At 42.7% G+C, this 10,447-nt stretch overlaps 1 long non-coding RNA gene across 1 annotated transcript; it reads left to right on the forward strand.

Annotated features, from left to right (window-relative positions):
* The first annotated feature begins 2,778 nt into the window (after positions 1–2,778).
* On the forward strand, positions 2,779–9,761 carry LOC107971560 (uncharacterized). Its single transcript, XR_001714493.3, has 3 exons — positions 2,779–2,864; positions 4,917–5,017; positions 9,097–9,761. It is a non-coding gene; the product is annotated as an uncharacterized LOC107971560 (long non-coding RNA).
* The last annotated feature ends 686 nt before the right edge of the window (positions 9,762–10,447 follow it).

The raw sequence follows: 10,447 nt of genomic DNA on the forward strand, positions 1-10,447 counted from the left end.
CATGAGCCACCACACCTGGCCCAATATCCCAGTACTTCAGATGCAGCAATTCTGTTTTTAGCATTTTTATGCCACAGATTTGCCCACACACAGGCACAAAGGTGTATATGGAAGGGTAATTATTACAAGGTTCTTTTTGTCCTAAAAAAAAAAATAACAAATTAGAAGTAAAATGACATGTCTGTCTCAGACTGTATTCTTGGTTGCAAGTGGCAGATGTGACTCTGGTTGGTGAGCTGAAAGTGACTTACTATAGAGACAGGTGTTGAGAGGGATGGAGCATAGACTTGATGCTAAACCTCAAGAAATAAAGCCATGAACCACATATAGAAATAGCCAGATGAAGAAAACACCCGGAATGTTGAGCTGCCACCAAGAACTCTAAGCTGCAATTTGGACTGCTGTCAAGAACTTGACTGTAGCCACAACTGTAACTCATGCCGGTGCCACCAATGTCCCTTCTGCAGCAGGAACTTGCTTTGTAGCCCCTACTGCTCTCCAAGCTATAGCTTGTGGTGCACCCTTGCCAGCAAAATGGATGCCCTGCCCACGGCCCATTTCCTCCTAGGGACCACTTCTGATTTGGAGACTGGCAAAGGTGCAACTGGACAGATCCGGGAAGCTTCAAAGGAGACTGGAGAGTGACTTTTTCTAAAAACATTAGAAGCATTCCAAAGGAGCTGGTGAGGCAAGAAACATGACGCATGTCCATCACACTGTCTATCAATAGGATATTGGCTAATACCTTGTGGCACATCCATGCATCAGAACCCCAGGCAGCCCTTGAACAGAATGAGATAGTTTTAAAAGTGATGATGTGTGAGAATCTCCAAGTTGGCCAATGTGTATTATATTCTACCATTGGTATTAAAAAGGGAGCTATACATATTTATATGGTTGTCCACATATACAAAACCCTAGAAGGATATGCAAGAATCTGATAATAATGGTTGTTTCTAGAGAAGAGAAAAGGGAGCCTAGAAGGGAAGGGAGACTTACTGGTGTGAATTCTATATATGCTGTGTATATATATAATCTATGCAAAATTTTTTAAAATAAAATGTTTGTGGCCAGGCTTGGTGGTGGCTCACACCTGTAATCCTAGCACTTTGGGAGGCCAAGGTGGGTGGATCACCTGAGGTCAAGAGTTGGAGACCAGCCTGTCCAATATGGTGAAACCTCATCTCTACTAAAAATACAAAAATTAGCTGGGCATGGTGATGGGCGCCTGTAATCCCAGCTATTTGGGAGGCTGAGGCAGGTGAATCGCTTGAACCCAGTAGGCAGAGATTGCAGGGAGCCAAGATGGCACCATTCCACTTCAGCCTGAGCAACAAAGCAAAAAATCCTTCTCAAAAAAAAATTTGCCATATGTCAGAATTGTGCTGTTAAACATTTGATAAATCGCATTCATTTTAGAATGTTTAGAAATAAAACAAATGAACAGTGAGTACTATCCACACTGTGATCAAAAGTGACAGCACAGATGCCATAGATGCTAATGATATCTCAGGATCACCAACCCCAGCTTCTGGGCTAAAGGTTGCCCTTCTCATGTCTACAATTGTGAAACAGCAGCCATCTGTCCCACAGAATCGGCCTGCCTGGCTAGCACTTCCTCATGAAGCCAGTTCAGATCTCTGAAGCTGTCAATGACAGCGAGGACACTGAGAACTGTTAACAAGAACAGCCAATCCATCCTGTCTCCTGCCCACTTCTCAAAGTCTGTGGGAGGGTTTCTGTGATTCCTAAACCGTGAGAAGTTGAGAAAGACTCGTGCAACACTTTTGGGCCAGTGGATCTCATAATAAAATAATTTTGTTTATTTGAGTGAGATAAGTTTCTTTAGCCGAGTTCTGGATCTACTAACCACAGCAATTTAATACTTGTTGAGTGAGCTTCAAAAACTTTCAGCTAAATCATTGAGGGTGCTTTCAGCAGCACAAACAGAACACCCAAGTAAAAGTGACTCAAACAGTGAGGACATTCGTTATTTCCCATAAAAGGCCTGGAAAAGAGAATTCCAGAGCTGCCTAATTCAGAAGTTCCACAATGTCAGAGTTCTGGCTCAGTCTCTCTGACTTTCTCGTGACTTTCCCTTCCCAGTGATAAGATGATCTCTGCTGTTCCCAGCACCATATCTTCACATGATGATCATTGAAGGCAGGATGCATAAGGAACTTTCCACACACTCTCTCTGTTTTTAATCAGGGAAGAAAATCTTTCCCAGAAGCCCCTGGAAGATTTCTCCTCTGCTCCAATTGGTCAGAACTGTGTTATAAGCCCACTCCCAAACTAATCACTAGCAAGGAGGAGAGGATTACCACTTGGCTTAATCGAAGCTCATCCTCAGTGCCTGGGGTTGCCTATTCATTGTTTATCTGAAATTCAGTTTTAATTGGGCATCCTGTATTTTTATTGCTAAATCTGGCCAACCCTACTGGGGGATGCACCTCCATCTTTTCAAGGCAGTTCCAGTTTACACAGCCCAGCATTTTCACATGAGCCTAAGGGTGGCTAGTGTCGTGTGTGTGTGTGTGTGTGTGTGTGTGTGTTTTGGAGGCAGTGGTTGGGGGTGGGGTTGGGAGGGAGGCAGTGGGGGGAGATCCAAGATCATAGTTTTATAATATTACAGAATAAAATAAAAATTCTCAAAGTCAGCTGGCTAAGATGAACAGGGACAACGTTTTTAAAACTAAGATGTGTGTAGGGCATGTTACCAGTTTACATTTGTGCCATCCAAAATTTTAAAAACCACCACCTAATAATGTTCTTTAGCTTGGCTGCAGCACTCAAAGGAGAGTGAAACACAGGCCAGCTGCTTCCTGAGACCCTGGAGTTATCTCTGTTTGGAAGACACTTAAGTGAGTATGACTGCCTTTTCAAAGACCCCTTGGGATTGAAGATCAAGGTGCTGTAGAAATGATCAGGGGGAAAGAGAATGTTTCCTATGGGAGTCAATGCTATTTCAACACTATTTTTATGAGTTTCCATAAGGGGGTGATTACGATGTAGGTAATGAAAAGGCATTTTTGGGTGCTGATTATATGTGTGAATACTGGGATGCTACTCATAGACATACAGAAACCCGCAACTCTTTTGCCAGCTTGCTAGCTTACCACTGTCAGTGGGCTGCCCCAGCTCTCACAGCCCCTGTGTAAAACCACTTGTCTGTCAGACTGTGTGAACTCTGTTTCATCACAGCCCAAGTAGCACTGGCAATTCTGGCAGCCGGACTGGAAACCATGTGGCAATCCTTTTAAGTGTGTCTCCCTTGGAACAGAAAAATCCAATGGCTTTCATGGAGACAATTATTGGGAACATGACTGGTAAACACCTATATTTTCTGTCAGAGAACCTGGCCCCAGAGATAAACTTATATGCATTCATGAGAAAGTAGTATTCGTTTGCTAAACTACATTTATGTTGTAGACTTGATTAAAGAAGAGCTTGTGTAAGTAAACACAAAAGACTGAATATGCATTTATCTGTTCCCTCCCAAATCCCCACTGTAATAACAGTAAAGAAATAAAAGGACCATAAACTCACAGGGTTAAAGAGAAGGGAAAAATATGACAGAAGTCAAAATATGTCAACACAATTTTGGATAATGAAAGCATATGGGCTGTCTTAGTCTGTTTTGTATTACTATAACAGAATACCAGTGACTGCGTGATTTATCAAAAGAAGAAATTTATTTGGCTTGTGGTTCTGGAGGCTGGGAAGTCCAAGATTGAGGGGCCACCTCTGGTGAAGGCCTTCTCTTTTTTTGGCTTTGTCATTCCTATGGTGGAAGGCAGAAGGGCAGGAGAGTCTGTGGTTGCATGTTTGTGCGTGGTTGGGGAGGGAGAGGAGGAGCCAAGAGAGGGCTGAACTCGTTGATCTCATTTTTTTTTTTTTTTTTTTTTTTTGAGACAGAGTCTCACCCTGTCACCCAGGCTGGAATGCTGTGGTGCGATATCGGCTCACTGCAACCTCTGCCTCCCAGGCTCAAGCAATTCTTGTGCCTCAGCCTCCTGAGTAGCTGGGATTATAGGCGTGCACCATCACACCTGGCTAATTTTGTACTTTTAGTAGAGACGAGGTTTTTCCATGTTGGCCAGGCTGGTCTCAAACTCCTGATCTCAGGTGATCCTCCATGACCTCGGCCTCCCAAAGTGCTGGGATTACAGGCATGAGCCACCACACCCAGCCCTGAACTCACTTTTATAACAAATCCACTCTTGAGATAATGAACCCACTCCCATGATAGTGACATTAATCTATTCATGAGGACAGACCATCATGACCTAATCATCTTTTAAATGTCTACCTTTCTCTCAAGAATGTTCACCTTTTCTCCTTGGAGAATGATTATAATAGCAGCTTTAAAGTCTTTGGTAATCCCAACATTGGGGCTGGCATCTGTTGATTGTCTTTCCCCTTGAGAACTGATAGAACTGATCAGATTTTCCTGGTTCTTTATATTCTGAATATTTTGTTCTGAGGCTCCGAGTTCTGTTATATCTTCTGGATATTGTTGATTTTCTTTTTTTCTTTTCTTTTTCTTTTTTTTTTTTTTTTTTGTTTTCTGGTTTTTTTTTCTTACACAGGGTCTAGCTCTGTTGTCAGAGCTAGAGAGCAGTGGCAAGATCTTGGCTCACTGCAACCTCTGCCTCCTTGACTACAAAAGTTCTCCCTCCTCAGCCTCCTGAGTAGCTGGGACCACAGGTGCAAGCCACCATGCCTGGCTAATTTTTTTTATTTTTTATGTTTTGGTAGAGATGGAGGTCTCACTTTGTTGCCCAAGCTGGTCTCTAACTCCTGGGCCTAAGCCATCCACCCACCTTGGTGTCCCAAAATGTTGGGATTACAGGCATGAGCCACAGCGATGAGCTGGTTAATGTTGATTTTCGTTTGTTTCTTTGTTTTAACAGGCCACCCACCCAGCGAGATTCAGACCACAAGTTCTGTCTCATCTTCTATGGATTCCCACATCAGTCAGTTCAGTTTTGGAAGACTTTGCTCTGCTGTTTGGGTCTGTTCCTTCATGTACCACTCAGGGGTTGGTCTGGGACTTGGATGTTGATTTATATTTACATTTTTAGTTTCATTCTCAGAGCCTTTGCTATGCATCTTTGGGCGTGTTCTGCACATGCATAGTTTAGGGGTGAACCTTGGAACTTAGATTAGTTTTTACACAGAATTTGAGATATTCTTCTCCAGCTGTCTCGTCTCAGGGATTTCCACATCACAAATAAACAAATGAATAGAATAACATTTCAAATAATACCCAAAAGGTTTTGGGGAGAGGGAGAGAGAACTGAACTAAATGTTTTGAAGACTTATATGGAAGAATAAGTCTGAGAATAGATGGACACATATTATAGAAGAATAGTGAGGTGGTCTTTGCCTTACTATATGGTAGAACAGATAGATAAGTAGCACACGGGAAAGTCCAGAAACAGATGTAAACATGGAGAGAGAATGAGTATCTGACAAGGTAGCACTTAAATTCATGCCAAGGCTGGAAACAAAGCAAATAGATAAACAAAATAATGCTTAATGGGAAAAATATATGTATTTTTTTGAGGGTCTCATTCTGTCACCCAGACTGGAGTGCAAGGGCGTGATCTCGGCTCACTGCAACCTCTGCCTCCTGAGTTCAAATGATTCTCCTGCTTCAGCCTCTGGAGAGCTGGGATTACACGTGCCCACCACCATGCCTGGTTAATTTTTGTATTTTTAGTAGGGACAGGGTTTCACCATGTTGGTCAGGCGGTTCTCGAAGTCCTGACCTCAGGTGATCCATCTACCTTGGCCTCCCAAAGTGTTGAGATTATAGGCATTAGCCACCATGCTCGGCCACTGTGCTGGTCTTGAAACATCTTTTGAAGACAGGGATCTTTGTGACAGGAGAGGTATATTACTCTTTAAAGGTCAGGGGCATGCATGAAGCTCCACACTTGTGGAGATGAGGTTGCCACAAGCTCTTTCTTTTCGCAAGGCTGGACTGGACAAGCAGTTGCAACAATTCAAAGTTCCTAGGACACACAGGGACAAGTTTTTAGCACCATTAGAAGTCAGTGTCAGGCCGGGCATGGTGGCTCACGCCTGTAATCCCAGCACTTTGGGAGGCTGAGGTGGGCAGATTATCTGAGGTCAGGAGTCTGAGACCAGCCTGGTCAGCGTGGTGAAATCTCATCTCTACTGGAAATATACAGATTAGCTGGGCATGGTGGAACACGCCTGTAATCCCAGCTACTTGGGAGGCTGAGGCAGGAGAATTGCTTGAACCTGGGAGGTGGAGGTTGCTGTGAGCTGAGATCACACCTCTGCACTCCAGACTGGGCGAAAGAGCAAGACTCTGTCTCAAAAAAAAAAAAAAAAAAAAAAAAAAGTCAGTGTCCCACAGGATGACATCCTGACAGAAGCCTGTTCTTGAGGCAAAGACAGTTGGCTCTTCCAAGTAGGAAAAATGGTTCTTGGGGAGTGGCCATCAGATGTGGCCGAGTTCATGTCTGCCCACTAGCGTCTTTAGGTTCTTTCAGGCATCATGGAAAACTAGAAATGCATCTGCAGATTGGTCCAGGGGGTACAAAAGACAAATCAGAGAGTTAACTGTGGTTGGTCTAAAGGTCTTGTTTTGATTTTGCAAGCCACATATTTGGGATTCCTTCATTGATCATGTGGTGTCACTTGCTTGGTCAGAACATGTTTTGAGTGATAGAAAGGATACTAAATTCTGATGCTGGAAATGTTTAGTGAGAGCATTTTTCTTTCACCTCCATTCGCTTCTGTGCCTCGCAGTTCATCCACCATGTTCATACATTTTGCATGAGACAAACTCATTGTCTGTGTTGCCAGGAAGATTCCCATTAGCAAAATATTTGGGAAATGTGTCGTAACATCCTGAATGAGGGTTGCCAAACAACCATTGCGCCCGATTATTTTTTCTGGCACTTTAGATACTTTTTTTTTTTTTTTTTGAGACAGAGTATCACTGTCGCCCAGGCTGGAGTGCACTGGTGTGATCTCGGCTCACTGCAACCTCCATTTCCCGGGTTCAAGTGATTCTCCTGCCTCAGCCTCCCAAGTAGCTGGGATTACAGGCACCTGCCACCATGCCTGGTTAAATTTTATATTTTTAATAGAGATGGGGTTTCACCATGTTGGGCAGGCTGGTCTCGAATGCCTGACCTCGGGTCATTCACCTGCCTGGGCCTCCCAAAGTGCTGGGATTATAGGGGTGAGCCACGAAGCCCAGCCTAGATACTCTTTAATCACCTTTCCAATGTAAAAAAAAAATTCTCTTCAAATTAGTTTTTCTCCAAAATTGACAGTCATGCCAGGATATGAACACACACAAAATATTGCTGCAATTGAACATACAAGGACTCAGTAGCCATAAGGGTGCATTTCAAAACTTTTGGATACTTTTTAAAAACAGTACTCTGTTTTTTTAGCTACTTTGCCTCTTTTCATATGTAATGTTCCTTTGTGCATAACTATCTTTGTTGGTTCAGCTTCTCAAACTGAGCAGTGGTTAACTGTGGGTCTTTCAAGCTGTCCAAATTGACATTTGATGTCATATCCAACATTCAAATAAGAATCCTTGTACTGACTGGGTAAAGTGGCTCATGCCTGTAATCCCAGCACTTTGTGAGGTCGAGGTGGGAGGTTTGCTTGAGCCCAGGAGTTTGAGACCAGCCTGGACAACATAGTGAGACCTCATCTCTACTAGAAATTAAACAAAAAAATTATCCAGGCTAGGACAGAAGAGGTCAAGGCTGCAGTGAACCATGATTACACCACTACACTCCAGCCTGGGTGACAGAGCGAGATTCTGTCTCGAAAAAACAAAAACGAAACAAAACAAAACAAAGAAAAAAGAAAAAAATGAAACCAAAAAAAGAATTCTTGTATATTGATCACACTCTTACCAGCTGTAATTCATTCTTCTATGACTTAGGGCAACAGAAACAAATCTGAAGGTGTTCCCCTTTTGGCAGTTTGTGAGTTCCCTGCCCCCTGCCCCAAATCAGACAAAGACATCACAAGAAAAGAAATCTACAGAACATCATCCCCTATGAATACAGTGCAAAAATATTCAAAAATATTAGTAAACAAAAACTAGCAGCTTGGCTGAACACAGGTTCTAAAAACAAACAAAACAAAACAAAAAACAACAAAAAAACACTAGCAGCACACAAAAAGGGTTTTACACCATGACTGAGTGGGATTTATCCCAGGATTGCAACTGTGGTTCAGCATATGAAAATCAATTAATGTGCTATGCCACATTAATGAAATGAAGGGGTGAAACCATATGATCATCTTAATAGATGCAGATAAAGCATTTTACAAAATCCAACACCCTTTCATGATAAAAACACTCAACAAACTAAGAATAGAAGGGACATTCCTCAACCTGATGAAAGGCACTTATGAAAAACTCACAGTTAATATTATTATAATTAATGATGAAAGACTGAAGTTTTCTCCCTAAGATCAGGAATAAAACAAAGATGCCTATTGCTGTCACTTTTATTCAACCTTGTACTGGCAGTTCTAGCCAGAACAATTAGGCAAGAAAAATATATATAGAAGTCATCCAAATTGGAAAGGAAGAAGTAAAACCACCTGCATTTGCATACAACATGATTTTGTATATAGAAAATCCCAAAGAATACACCAAAAATACTATTAGAACTAAGAAACAGGCCGGGCAGGTAGCTCACACCTGTAATCCCAGAACTTTGAGAGGTGGAGATGGATGGATAACTTGAGATCAAGAGTTTGAGACCAGCCTGGGCAACAGGCAAGACTCCATTTCTACAAAAAAAAATTTGAAAATTAGCTGGGGATAGTGGCACACACCTGTAATCCCAGCTACTCTGGAGGCTGAGATGGGAGGATTGCTTGAGCCCAGGAGGTGGAGGCTGCAGTGAGCTGAGATCACACTATTGCATTCCAACCTGGGTGACAGAGGGATACCCTCTCTCAAAAAACAAAAAAAGAAGAAAAAAATTAGTAATACAGTTACTTATATAGCATATTTTTGTCTTAAAATTACGTCAGGAAGTTTTTATTTCTATATTATTCCAATAAAAACAGATGCATGAGAAGAAGCACCCCCTTTTCTCCTGTTCTTCTTTGCTGGATCAAGTCATATCTTCACATATTGTCTGGAATTGCTACAGCTATTTTGAAACCCAAAGTGAAAGCATCATCAACCTGCTGAGGATAGCAAGGCAGAAAGACAAACTCATCGGTGGACCTGGATCTGTGACGACTTCATCAAGGCTCTGAGCCAATCGTGGACCACCTGGCCTCCAGACATCATCTTATGTGAAATGATGGCTGTCCTTATTGTGTAAGCTATTTGGTTTGAGTATGTTCTGCCTAGCAGCTAGAAGCGTCCAACTGATGCCAATGCTTCTGGTAAAAGTTGCGATTAAAGCAGATAATGGTGTTAGCTGACATGCTGATAAAATCGGAATCAGTACATAGCCAAGTCACGGATCTGGTGGAAAGTATTCAAATAGATCAATGCATGCTTGGTGATGCTGGTGCCTGTCATCATAAACATCCATCCAGGCCATCATGATCACCTCCGAATGGTACAGGACTAAAGTCCAACTCAGGATCTACACACCCTGCTTATAATAATGCCCTAACTTCCTTTGAAGATGAAACACATTTCTCTGTGTTCTTTGAACTATTGTACAGAAAAACTTCCCCAGGAAACTCTTTGAACTCATATTTGTTTGTTTCTCATTAAACAAAACAACAAAAAAAAATTGGCTGGGTGCGGTTGTTCATGCCTGTAATCTCAGCACTTTGGGCAGCTGAGGTGGGCGGATTGCTGAGCCCAGGAGTTCAAGGCCAGCCTGGGCAACATGATGAAACACTGTTTCTACTAAAAAATACAAAAATTAGCCGCGTGTGGTGGCATGTGCCTGTAGTCCCAGGTACAGGAGGGAGGCTACAGGAGGCTGAGGTGAGAGGATCACTTGAGCCCAGGAGCCAGAGGTTGCAGTGAGCCGCGATCACACCACTGTACTCCAGCCTGTGCAACAGAGTGAGACTGTCTCATAAAGATAAAAAATTTAAAAACTGGCCAGGCATGGTGGCTCATGTCTGTAATCCTACCACTTTGGAAGGCTGATGTGGGCAGATCGCCTGAGGTCAGGAGTTTGAGACCAGCCTGGCCAACGTGGTGAACCCCTCTCTCTACTAAAAATACAAAAATTAGCCGGGCATGGTGGTGCATGCCTGTAGTCCCAGCTACTCAAGAGGCTGAGTCAGGAGAATCGCTTGAACCTGAGACACAGAGGTTGCAGTGAGCCGAGATTGCATCACTGCACTCCAGCCTGGGTGACAGAGAAAGACTCTGTCTCAAAAAAAAAAAAATTAAAAATCTAAAAAAAATTATACATTTCATATAGTTTACAAGTCAAATAAC

The sequence above is a fragment of the Pan troglodytes genome, chromosome 12, assembly GCF_028858775.2.
Source record: "Pan troglodytes isolate AG18354 chromosome 12, NHGRI_mPanTro3-v2.0_pri, whole genome shotgun sequence".
NCBI lineage: Eukaryota > Metazoa > Chordata > Mammalia > Primates > Hominidae > Pan > Pan troglodytes.